This window comes from Phoca vitulina, unplaced genomic scaffold, assembly GCF_004348235.1.
Source record: "Phoca vitulina isolate PV1807 unplaced genomic scaffold, GSC_HSeal_1.0 scaffold38, whole genome shotgun sequence".
Taxonomy (NCBI): Eukaryota; Metazoa; Chordata; class Mammalia; order Carnivora; family Phocidae; genus Phoca; species Phoca vitulina.
Window position 1 is genome coordinate 11,121,150 of NW_022589741.1, and position 13,728 is coordinate 11,134,877.

The 13,728-nt window shown below is 37.4% G+C and overlaps 1 pseudogene; it reads left to right on the forward strand.

Annotated features, from left to right (window-relative positions):
• LOC116646821 overlaps nt 1–13,728 on the forward strand; it is a 58,006-nt pseudogene that overhangs the window by 3,549 nt on the left and 40,729 nt on the right.

The window sequence follows — 13,728 nt, forward strand, 5'->3', positions numbered from 1 at the left end:
TAACAACTGTTAACCAAAATAAAGAGTCATATTGATAACAATACATTAATTGTAGGAGACCTCAATTCTCCACTCTCAGCAATGGACAGATCATTTAAGCAGAAAATCAACAAGGAAACAAGAGCTTTGAATGATACACTGGACCAGATGAACCTCATAGATGTACACAGAACATTCCACCCTAAAACAACAGAATACTCATTCTTCTCGAGTGCACATGGAACTTTCTCCAGAATAGACCACATACTGGGTCACAAATCAGGTCTCAACTGATACCAAAAGATTGAGATTATTCCCTGCATATTCTCAGACCACAATGCTTTAAAACTGGAACTCAATCACAAGAAAAAAATTGGCAGAAATTCAAACACTTGGAAGCTAAAGACCACTCTGCTCAAGAATGTTTGGGTCAACCAGGAAATCAAAGAAGAACTTAAGCAATTCATGGAAATCAATGGGAATGAAAACACACTGGTCCAAAACCTATGGGATACTGCAAAGGCAGACCTAAGGGGGAAATACATAGCCATCCAAGCCTCACTCAAAAAAAAATAGAAAAATCCTGAATTCACCAACTAACTCTACACCTTAAAGAACTAGAGAAAAAGCAACAAACGATGCCTAAGCCACGCATTAGAAGAGAAATAATTAAAATTAGAGCAGAGATCAATGAATTAGAAACCAGAAACATAGTAGATCAGATCAACGAAACTAGAAGTTGGTTCTTTGAAAGAATTAATAAGATTGATAAACCACTGGCCAGACTTATCCAAAAGAAAAGAGAAAGGACCCAAATTATTAAATTATGAATGAAAGGGAAGAGATCACGACTAACACCAAGGAAATAGAAACAATTATTAGAAATTATTATCAACAACTATATGCTAATAAACTGAGCAATCTGGATGAAATGGAGGCCTTCCTGGAAACCTATAAGCTGCCAAGACTGAAACAGGAAGAAATTGACAACCTGAAGAGGCCAATAACCAGTAACGAGATTGAAGCAGTGATCAAAAACCTCCCAAAAAAACAAGAGTCCAGGGCCTGATGGATTCCCTGGGGAATTCTACCAAACATTCAAAGAAGACATAATACCTATTCTACTGAAGCTGTTTCAAAAAATAGAAACAGAAGGAAAACTTCCAAACTCATTCTATGAGGCCAGGATTACCTTAATCCCCAAACCAGGCAAAGACCCCATCAAAAAGGAGAATTTCAGACTGATATCCCTAATGAATATGGATTCCAAAATCCTCAACAAAATCCTAGCTACTAGGATCCAACAATACATTAAAAGGATCATCCACCACGACCAAGTAGGGTTTATCCCCGGGATGCAAGGGTGGTTCAACATTCGCAAATCAATCAATGTGATAGAACACATTAATAAGAGGAGGGAGAAGAACCATATGGTCCTCTCAATTGATGCAGAAAAAGCATTTGACAAAATACAACATCCTTTCCTGATTAAAACTCTCCAGAGTATAGGGATAGAGGGAGCATTCCTCAAGTTCATAAAATCCATCTATGAAAAACCCACAGTGAATATCATCCTCAATGGGGAAAAGCTGAGAGCCTTTCCCTTAAGACCAGGAACACATCAAGGATGCCTACTCTTGCCACTATTGTTCAACATAGTACTAGAGGTCCTAGCAACAGCAATCAGACAACAAAAAGAAATAAAAGGTATTCAAATTGGCAAAGAAGAAGTCAAACTCTCTCTTTTCGCAGACGACATGATACTTTATGTGGAAAACCCAAAAGACTCCACCCCCAAATTACTAGAACTCATACAGCAATTCAGTAATATGGCAGGATACAAAATCAATGCACAGAAATCAGTTGCTTTCTTATACACTAACAATGCATCTGTAGAAAGAGAAATTAGAGAAACGATTCCATTTACAATAGCACCAAAAACCATAAGATACCTCAGAATAAACCTAACCAAAGAGGTAAAGGATCTATACTCTAGGAACTACAGAACACTCGCGAAAGAAATTGAAGAAGACACAAAAAGATGGAAAAACATTCCATGCTCATGGATCAGAAGAATAAACATTGTTAAAATGTCTGCTACCCAGAGCAATCTATACCTTCAATGCCATCCCGATCAAAATTCCAATGACATTTTTCAAAGTGCTGGAACAAACAATCCTAAAATTTGTATGGAATCAGAAAAGACCCCGAATCGCCAAGGAAATGTTGAAAAAGAAAAACAAAGCTGGGGGCATCACGTTGCCCGATTTCAAGCTATATTACAAAGCTGTGATCACCAAGACAGCATGGTACTGGCACAAAAACAGACATATAGACCAATGGAACAGAATAGAGAACCCAGATATGGACCCTCAACTCTATGGTCAAATAATCTTTGACAAAGCAGGAAAAAACATGCAATGGAAAAAAGACAGTCTCTTCAATAAATGGTGCTGGGAAAATTGGACAGCCACATGCAGAAGAATGAAACTCGACCATTCTCTAACACCATTCACAAAGATAAACTCAAAATGGATGAAAGACCTCAATGTGAGACAGGAATCCATCCAAATCCTAGAGGAGAACATAGGCAGTAACCTCTTTGACATCACCCACAGCAACTTCTTTCAAGATACATCTCCAAAAGCTAGTGAAACAAAAGCAAAAATGAACTTTTGGGACTTCAAGATAAAAAGCTTCTGCACAGCAAAGGAAACAGTCAACAAAACAAAGAGCCAACCCACGGAATGGGAGAAGATATTTGCAAATGACACTACAGATAAAGGGCTGGTATCCAAGATCTATAAAGAACTTCTCAAACTCAACACCCAAAAAACAAATAATCAAGTCAAAAAGTGGGCAGAAGATATGAAAAGACACTTCCCTGAAGAAGACATACAAATGGCTAACAGACACATGAAAAAATGTTCATCATCATTAGCCATCAGGGAAATTCAAATCAAAACCACCTTGAGATACCACCTTACACCAGTTAGAATGGCAAAAATGGACAGGGAAAGAAACAACAAATGTTGGAGAGGTTGTGGAGAAAGGGGAACCCTCTTACACTGTTGGTGGGAATGCAAGTTGGTACAGCCACTTTGGAAAACAGTGTGGAGGTTCTTCAAAAATTTAAAAATAGAGCTACCCTATGACCCAGGAATTGCACTACTGGGTATTTACCCCAAAGACACAGATGTAGTGAAAAGAAGGGCCATATGCACCCCAATGTTCATAGCAGCAATGTCTGCAATAGCCAAACTGTGGAAAGAGCCAAGATGCCCTTCAACAGATGAATGGATAAAGAAGATGTGGTCCATATATACAATGGAATATTACTCAGCCATCAGAAAGGATGAATACCCAACTTTTACATCAACGTGGATGGGACTGGAGGAGATTATGCTAAGTGAAATAAGTCAAGCAGAGAAAGCCAATTATCATATGGTTTCACTTATTTGTGGAACATAAGGAATAGCATGGAGGACATTATGAGAAGGAAGGGAAAAATGAAGGGAGGGAAATCAGAGGGAGAGATGAACCTTGAGAGACTATGGACTCTGAGAAACAGGGTTTTAGAGGGGAGGGTGGTGGGGGGGATGGGTTAGCCCGGTGATGGGTATTAAGGAGGGCACGTATTGCATGGAGCACTGGGTGTTATATGAAAACAATGGATCGTGGATCACTACATCAAAAACTAATGATGTATTGTATGGTGACTAACATAACATAATTAAAAAAAAAAATTCTTTCTGACATTGGCCTCTGAGACTCCAATCCACTGAAATCTGTTTCACCCTCTACCGTCTTCATAGGGGTCTTATTTGTTTTGCATAGTTTAGCCAGTTGATTTTTTTAAATTTTCCCTTTCTGCAGTCTCTCTTAACTGATCTTGCTTCCACTTTTTCTCCCAACTGTGTAGTACAAAATTGATCTTTCAAAATTTCTGCTTTCATCGTCTTTTTCTCCCAGTCCAAAATCTTTCACCAGTTGCTTTCACAGATGACAGCACCAGTGAGATCAAACTCCTTAGTTTAGCCATTCAAGACACTTCTAAATTTGAACACAACTTCTTTAAAAGGGGTATCTCTGACCTTTTCGAATACAAACTTCCAGGTCTAAACAAAAAGGACAATAAAGGGTGTCTGGTTGGCTCAGCTGGTAGAGCATGCAATTCTTGATCTCGGGGTTGTAAACTCAAGTCCCATGTTGGGTATAGAGATTACTTTAAAAAAGAAAAGAAAAAGGACCATAAGTCTAGGACATTGAGACAAAGATGTGAACAGGTTAATGAGTTCTCTCTATAATAAATAACTGTGCTCTCTAGATTTTTCCCTCCAATCTTCTTCTCTTTCACACTTACACTTTTTAATTCACATGCTCAGGTCCCATCATCCACTACTAGTATTAGTGTTTCTTAAAGTGAGTTCTGGACATTCTATGAACCAGAACAATACCTATGTCTGTGCATTGTGTAAAATGCAGATTCCTGGGTCCTGCTCCTGAACTACTGAAAAGTAATCTCTGGGCTTGAGTTTAAGATTACAAAGTATTAACAAGCTCCCCTGCTATTATGCCTGCTAAAGTTTGAGAATCTCTGATGTAGCCTAAGAGCTGAAAACTCTTCTGTGCCCCACTCTTGAGTATGTGCTGCTTATCAGTTATCGTCACTTCAGACTTCCACTAGAGTTGTAACCAAAGAAATGCACACTGAATTTATCATCTCTCTCTTACCACCCTTCTTGGCACAAACAAAATCAAATGAAAACAAATTCCCTGCTCTTTCTCCCATTTCTTCCATGTTGCCACAGCTCATTAGTCAACACAACCAAAACTCTCTCCACAAACAATCTGCCACTAAGCCTCATAAATTCTACCTCCTAAATATTTCTCAAATCGATCCTTTTTTTCTCCATCTCTATTGTCTTGATTTAGTTCAGTCCTTTGTCATTTCTCATCCCTGGTATTGAAATAGTCTACTAATTAATTTCCCTGCCTCCAGTCTAAGCCTTCTCTCATCATTCATTCAAAAACATTTGTTGAATATAGATTGTGTGTCTGGTGCTGGACTAGGTATTAAGGATACAGAAATATAGGATGTCATCTTTGTGTTCAAGACTCTGAGATGATATTTCTAAAATGAAACTTTGGATATGTTACCCTAACCACCTTCAGTGGCTCTTCATGTAGCATGGTAGGGTCCAAACTCCTTGGCACAGTTTTTCAGGTCCAGTTAATTAAAGGAATCAGAAACCCACTTAAGCTGGCCCAAGACATTCTTACAACGGCTGTTTCCTCTGGCTTCTCTTCCTCCAGGTTTTCACATAGCTAACTCTCTTCTTCAAGTTTTTGTTCAAATGTCATCTTCTTTATTTAACACTAGAAACAGCCGCACTCTCATGTCTTACCATTTCCCTTACTCTATTTGCTTTCTTTGCAAGAATACTTTTCACTTTCTAAAGTATTGCATAATTTCTGTATTTATTATGTTCATTAACTGTCATCCATCTTCACCTACTGAAAGGTGACCTGCATAAGAGCAAGGATTGTTATCTGTATTTATTTGTTGGTATATCTCAAGTGCCTAGAACAGTGTCTGGCACATAGTGGGTGTTTAATAAATAACTGTCAAATAACATAAGGCTGCCCAGTGATCTAGGTAGGAAGTAATGGTGATTTAAAATAAGGTACTAACAATGAGGATGGAGAAAAGTCAGTTTGAGCTAGAATTGACAGAAATAGTGATTAACTGTGGTGATAAAGAGGTGGAGTTATAAGCAGGAATTATTTCAGGGATGTACAGATGCATTGCTGATGCATGCCATTCATTGAAGTATAGAACAGTAGGATAAATGGTTTTGGAAGAAAAAGATAAATTTAGATATGAACAGTCTATGTTTGAGGTGTTTTTAGGTTATCCAAATGGAGATGTTGCTTCAATAGACTGTTGAAGCCAAGAAAGACCTGGTTTTAAAAAATTGATTTAGGAAGAATCAGAATATAAATGGCAGTTCAAGTCACTGGAGTGTGTGACGGTTCCTTGGGTGAGCTATAGAGTGAGAAGAAAAAGTTGCTAATGATGTTGCCTGAAGGGACCAAAAAAGCACTGGTTAAAGAAGTGAGTGGTAGGAGAGAGTGAGCACAGGTCTTGAAGAGAACTCATGAGAAGCTTAATTGGGTGGGGTTGGGGAATAAGTAGAAGTTAGGGTAGCAGTTAAAGGACATAGGAGGCTCAAAAATATTTTTTTTCCCCATATGAGAGATACTTGACTATAGTTAAATTCTTATGGAAAGAAACTAACAGAAACATCTAGGCAGTAGGAAAGAAAAGGTGTGGCTACATTTAAGCTGGGCAGGGTAACAGGAAGTTGGATTGCCATTTGACTACTCTTATGTATCTCTAAAGCTGAGAAGGTTAAGGAGCAAAGAGATCTAGGTATCAAAGGAGTTGTCTCCATGGACATTGAGGTCTACCTGGAGGATGTCAGAGATTTTAATAATGAAAAAAACTATAAGCTAGATTCTTCAAAATCTTCAGTCAATGAGTAGAAGGCTTAGAAAGTCAGAGAAGAGGAGAATTATGTAGTAATAGGTGATATTTGGTCAGATGGATCATGGTGAACAAAAAAGCTTAGAGTCTTCTGAGAAAGACCCTACATATTAGGGTCAATAATACGAAACATGTATTTGAAGTATATATATATATATATGTATATACACACACACACATATATATGCTTATATACATATATATGGTTATATATTCATTATAAGTATTGTTTATATATATAAATATATGTTTATATATTCATTATATACATCCATTATTCATTACATATATATTTATCTCTAACATTTATTTGAAAAGTGTTATTAAAAGATTGAGGCAATGAACTAAGAGTGAAATTGAACGTTGACTGCTGACTCTAGCCCTACTACTACTATTTTAAAGAGACTTTCCTCTTTATATGTCTAACTTTAAGGATTTGGCACAAAAATTCTTTGTTCTTGCTCATCTTTATGACTCATATGTTGTGTGGTTCCATTACATAATATTTTTGAAATGACAAAATCATAGGAATGGAGAACAGATAAATGGTTGGCAGGGGCTAAAGGGGTTAAGAAGGAATGGAGTGGGAGGAAAGTAAGAGTGGTAAGAAAGGGAATGTGAAGGAGATTTGTGGTGGTGGAAATGTTCTGTGTCTTGACTATATATATCAATGTCAGTATGCTGGTTGTGAGGGGATGATGATGTGAAGATATACCATGCAAGTATTAACCAAAATAATGCTAGTATGGATTTATAAATATCAGATGTAGATTTTAAAAAAAGAAAAGTCACCAGAAGTGAATAGGATCATTATACAATGATAAAAGGGTCAATTCACCCTAAATTCTTAACTATAAATTTGTGTACAGCTGACATGAGAGCTTCAAAATATATCAAAAAGCACATATGAATGAAAAATGAAAGGACAAATCCAAAATGGGTAATAGCCAGTGACTTCTATAATGCTCTTAGTAATGTAGTAGGTTGACTGGTATCCTCCAAAAAATATAGGTCTACCTAAAACCACTGAATGTAAGCTAGTTAGTAAAATACTCTTTGCAGATGTAATTAAGGATCTCAAGAGGAGATCATCCTGGATTAGGGTGGGCCCTAAGTTTTTTGTTATGTTTTATTTTTTAAAGATTTATTTATTTGAGAGATAGGAAACGCATGTGAGAGAGAGCATGAGTAGTGGGGAGGGGCAAAGGGAGAGGGAGAGGGAGAAGCAGACTCCCCACTGAACAGGGAGCCCAATACAGGGCTCAATCCCAGGACACTGAGATCATGACCTGAGCCAGAGACAGATGCTTAACCAACTGAGCCACCCAGGCACCCCTAGAGTGGACACTAAATTAATGACAAGTGCCCTTTTAAGAGAAGGGGAGACAACATACAGAGGGGATGATGATGTGAAGATAATGGCAAAGATTAAAATGATACAGCTATACAAGTCAAGAATACCAAGGATTGCTAGCAGCCACTAGAAGTTAGAGAAGCATTGAATAGATTCTCCCTCAGAGCCTCCAGAGGAATCAACTGTTGACTCCTTGATTTGAGACTGTTGGCCTCCATAACTGTGAGAGAATAATGTTGTTTTAAGCCACCAAATTTGTGGTAATTTGTTATGGCAGCCCAAGGAAACTAATAGTAAGCAAAAATATAAAAGAACTAAAGAATATAATCAATTAACTTGACCTGATTCACATTTAAAAATAGTTCACTCAACAACAGAATATACAGTTCTTTTCAATGCACATGAAACATTCACCAAGATAAAACATATTTTGAGTCATAAGACAAACCTTAAATTTTAAAATAATTGAAATCATACAAAGTAAGCTCTTTGACCATAATGAAATTAATCTGGAAATACGTAACAGAATAACTGGTAAATCTCCAAGCATTTGGAAATTAAATATCACACTTCTATGGATCAAAGCAACAGTCTCAAGGGATATTAGAAAACACTTTGAACTGAACAAAAATGGCAATATAACTTAATTTACAGAGGTAAAGCAGTGCTTAGAGTAAAATTTATAACATTAAGTGGTTATTCTAGAAAAGAAAAAAGGTATCAGTTCAAAACCTAATATTCCATCTTAAAAATCTAGAGAAAGCAAGAAGGAAATAAATAGTACAGTAGAAATTATTAAAATAGGAAAGAGAAACACAGTAGAGAAAAATCAATAGAACTAAAACTAGTTCTTTAAAATGATCAATAAAATTGATAAAATGTGAGCCTAACTTAAAAGGAAATAAAAAGACATAAATAACCAATATCAGGAATGAAAGAAGGGATATTACTGAAGAAATCATGGACTTTAAATATAAGGGAAGAAGTTTGGGAAGATGGCAGAATAGGAGGACCCGGAGCTCACTTCATCACATGGACACACCAAGATAACAGCCACATTAGTGCAACTGATGCTGAAAATGAACCAAAAGACGAGCAGAACAAAATTTTTGCAGTTAATTGTAGAGAGGAGGCCATATCCAAAAAGGTAGGAGGGGTGGAGACCAAACCCTGGTTGAAAACCAAACCCCGTGCTGGACTAACCACAAATGGGAGGGATACCACAAGTGTGGAGGAGAGGATCAGACCCCACAACAGGTACTCCAGACATGGGATACCTACACCGGGAAGATGAGTCCCCATAACATTTTCACTTTGAAAACCAGTGGGGCTTAGCTTTGGGAATTTTTACCATCAGTAGGGCTTAATTCTGCATACTTTATTTATTGTTTTTGAAGATTTATTTATTTGACAGAGAGACACAGCGAAAGAGGGAACACAAGCAGGGGGAGTGGGAGAGGGAGAAGCAGACTCCCTGCTGAGCAGGGAGCCCGATATAGGGCTCAATCCCAGGACCCTGGGATCATGACCTGAGCCAAAGGCAGATGCTTAACAACTGAGCCACCTAGGCATCCCCTGCATACTTTGAAACTCAGTAGGCTTAACTCTGGGAAAGGGTGATAGGAAATGGAGTCCCCACCCTTAAAGAGCCAGGATAATAAATAACCTGGCTGAGATACAGCATAGAAACAGCAGTTTGAAAAGCACCGGGGGTATATAAGATTTATTTACTAATATCAGAACAGGTTCCAGGGTGGGGTGGCAGAGATCTTTAGGAGACTTCTTCAAGAACAAAAGTGTTGGTGGGTGCTATTTCTCTCCTCCCCCATCCCCCAAGCCGACGTAGCAAGAATCAGAGCAAATACTTTCCACCTATTTTACTAGCACCATGGGCCCCATTTTCATGTTCTCTTGCAGATCCACTCCATCCAACCTGCCCCACTCTGCAGGCATCCCCTACAAAGCAGTTCCTTCTCCTACACACCTTGCAAACAGTTCCAGCAGGGACCAGCAGCACTCTAAAGTGACTCCTGACCTGGGGAGAGGGGAACATAACCACACACATTAATGTGCCCATAGACCAAGCAGCTGAATCTCATACCTGGCAGCACAGAGAGAGTGCTCTGTCAATCAGTGCAATTGCAGCCATGCCAGAGGGACTAGGAGCAGGCATCTAGTCTGACCGCTGGCCCTGCCCACTGATAAAAGCCTCACTGGGGACAATGTAGGAAGAACACCCTGCAGGTTGGGGTGACTGCAGCCCCAGCAGATGGACTTAGAGTAGGCATCAGTTTGACTGCCACCCCTGCCCACCAAAGAAAGCTTCTCAAGGGGCAGAATAGGGAAAGTACCCTGCAATTCAGTGTGACTGCTGCCTTGGAAGACAGGCTGAGAGCAGGATCTTGTCTGACTGTAGACACCACCCAACTGTAAGTCCATGGAAGCCCCAGACAGGACTCTTAATAGCACAGGGACCAAACACTGCCCAGTGCATCCACAAAAGGCAAGTGGGCCATTGATGCTAACTGGACTGAAGACAAACCAGCTCAGCTGTAACAGTAGTGTGCATCCTACTCACATAGGAGATGCTCTTCAAGTGCCTGGTTCTGCTGAACAGGGGGCTTGTGTTATGGGGCACCACAGGACCTCTCTTTTTTTTTTTATATGTACAAGTATATTTTATTAATTCTCTTCACGCAATATAGTCTGGTTGATACATCCATTTACTGAAATAATACTGTTCTCAACATAGTAGGCAAGTAGCATTCTTAGAATCATCTTTACTACATATATACTTAAACACATCTCTACCTATGCTTCTCTATTGCAGGCATTCTTAAACACTTTTCCACATGCATTGCAGATTTTGCAAAACGTCCATTAAATGATGTAATACTGTTCTCAACATAGCATGGAAGATGGAAGTATCATCTTTATTATAAGTGTTCTGAAACATATCTACATGCACTGCAGAATAGTAGTCATTTTTAGTCATTGAAATGACACTGTTCTCAACATGGCAAACAAGCATCAGCAGGACCTCAGCAGGTAAGAATGGATCAGCAATCTGGAAGACAGTAATAGAAAGCAACCAATCTGAACAGCAAAAAGAAAAATGAATAAAAAATGAGAATAGGTTAAGGGAACACAGAACATAAGCATCATAACATCCTCACTATAGGAATCTCAGAAGGAAAAGAGAGAAGAGGACAGAGAATGTATTTAAGGAAATAGCTGAAAACTTCCCTAATGTGGGGAAGGAAACAGACATCCAGATCCAGAAGCACAGACAACCCCAAACAAAACCCAAGGAGGCCGACACCAAAATAAAAAAAAAAATAATTGAAATGGCAAAAAGTAGTAATAAAGAGAGAATTTTAAAAGCAACAAGGTATAACAGTTACATATAAGGGAAATCCCATAAGGTTATTAGCTGATTTTGCAACAGAAACTTTACAGGACAGAAGAAAGTGACACAGTATATTTAAAGCACTGAAAGGAAAAAAATCTGCAACCAAGAATACTCCACCCAGAAAGATCATCATTCAGAATAGGAGAGATAAAGAATTTCCAGACAAAGTTAAAGGATTCATCACTAAACCAAACTTACAAGAAACATTAAAGGGAATTCTTTGAGTGGAAAGAAAAGACCATAATCAGGACTAAGAAAATTATGAAAAAAACTCACAGGTAAATGCAAACATATAATAAAAGTAGTAGATTAATCAGTTGTAAAACCAGTATGGAGATAAAAGCACAAAGCAGTAAAAACAATTATATTTACAAACATCAGTCAAGAGATTCATAAAAGAATATAAATTATGACATCATATACATAAAACATGGAGGCAGGGAGAAAAGTTTAGTGCTTTTAGAATGAGTTCAAACTTATGAGACCATCTATTTAATACAGACTGATAGATGCATAAGATATTTTATATATGAACCTAAAGGTAACCATAAATCAAAATCCTATAATAGACACCCCAAAAATAAAGAAAAAGGAATCCAAGCATAACACTAAAGAAAGCTATCAGACCACAGGAGAATAGGGAAAGAGAAGAAAGGACAGAGAAGAACTACAAAAATGGTTATAAAACAAGAAAATGGCAATATGTATATACCTATCAATTGCTGTAAACATAAATGGCCTAAATGCTCCAATCAAAAGACATAGTGTGACCAAATGGATAACATTATTTACAACAGCCAAGATATGGAAGCTGCTCAAGTATTTTTTTGCTGATGGATAAAGAAGAGGTGGTATATATATTTAGGATGAAATATTACTCATGCATCAAAGGAATGAAACCTTGTCATTTGCAACAACATGGATGGACCTAGAGATATTATGCTACGTAAAATAAGTCAGAAAAAGACAAATACCATATGATTTCACTTATATTTGGAATCTAAAAAACACAACAAAGGAACAAACAAAAACCAAACAGACTCATAAACAAAGTGATGGTTGCCTGTGAGGTGTGGTGGCAAGGAAACAGGCTAAATAGGAGAAGGAGATTAAGAGGCACAAACTCCCAGTTATAAAATAAGTCACAAGGATGAAAAGTACAGTATAGGGAATATCCTCAATTATATTTTAATAACTTTATATTGTTACAGATGGTAACTATACTTATCATGGGAAGCATTTTGAAATGTATATAATTGTTGAATCACTATGTTGTATACCAGAAATTAATATAATATTGTATGTCAACTATACTTCAATTTTTAAAAACCCAGAACTTTCTTTTTTTAAAAGATTTTATTTATTTATTTGAGAGAGAGAGAGAGAGAGAATGAGCAGGGGCAGAGGCAGAGGGAGAGGGAGAAGCAGGGTCCCCACTGAGCCGGGAGCCCAGCACGGGGCTCAATCTCAGGACCCTAGGATCATGACCGGAGCTGAAGGCAGATAGTTAACCGACTGAGCCACATAGGCGCCCCAAAACTCAGAACTTTCTTAATCCATTAAACAACATGCACAGCAAATATACAGCAAACATCACAGTCAGTGGTTAAAAATTGAGTGCTTTTTCATAATAAGGCAAAGATGTCTACTTTTACCACTCCTATTCAACATCATACCAGACGGGCTAGCCATTGCATGGAGAAAGAAAAAGAAATCAAGCACATGTAGGTCAGACATGAGATAAAACCCATCCTATTTGCAGAGGACAGGATTATCTATGTAGAGAATCCAAAGGAACCTACAAAATACTCTGAGAACTAATATGAAAGTTTATCGATTATAGTATATAGAGGGTCAACACACAAAATTCAGTTGCATTTCCATATATAGTATTTTTATCAAAGAAAATTTAGAAATGAAGGTAAAATAAATAATACCATCTACAAGAGGTTAAAAAATAAAATCCTGAGATAAAATTCTAAAAAACTAGATAAAATATAGTCTGAAAACTATAAAATGCTGATAAAAATTATAGATTTACATAAATGAAGAGACAAATCATATTTATGGATTGGAAGACTTCCATATAGTTAATATTTTAATTGTCTCCTAACTAATCTATAGACTTAAAACAATTTGAAGCAAAATCCCCACAGGAAGCTTTGCTGATCTAGATAAACGGATTCCAAAATTTACATAGAAAAGTAAAGGAACTAGAAAACATAAAATAACTTTTAAAAAGAAGAAAATTGGAGGTCATACAAAATTTCAAGGCTTACTACAATAGTGCAGTATAGAATTAATGGAAGGATAAACACAAATATGAGAAGAAGAGAATAGAAAGTTCAGAAATGTAACCATATAAATATGGCTAATTGATATTTTTGCAAATGCAGAAGGGAGATTCAATGGAAAAATGATAGTTTTACAAGA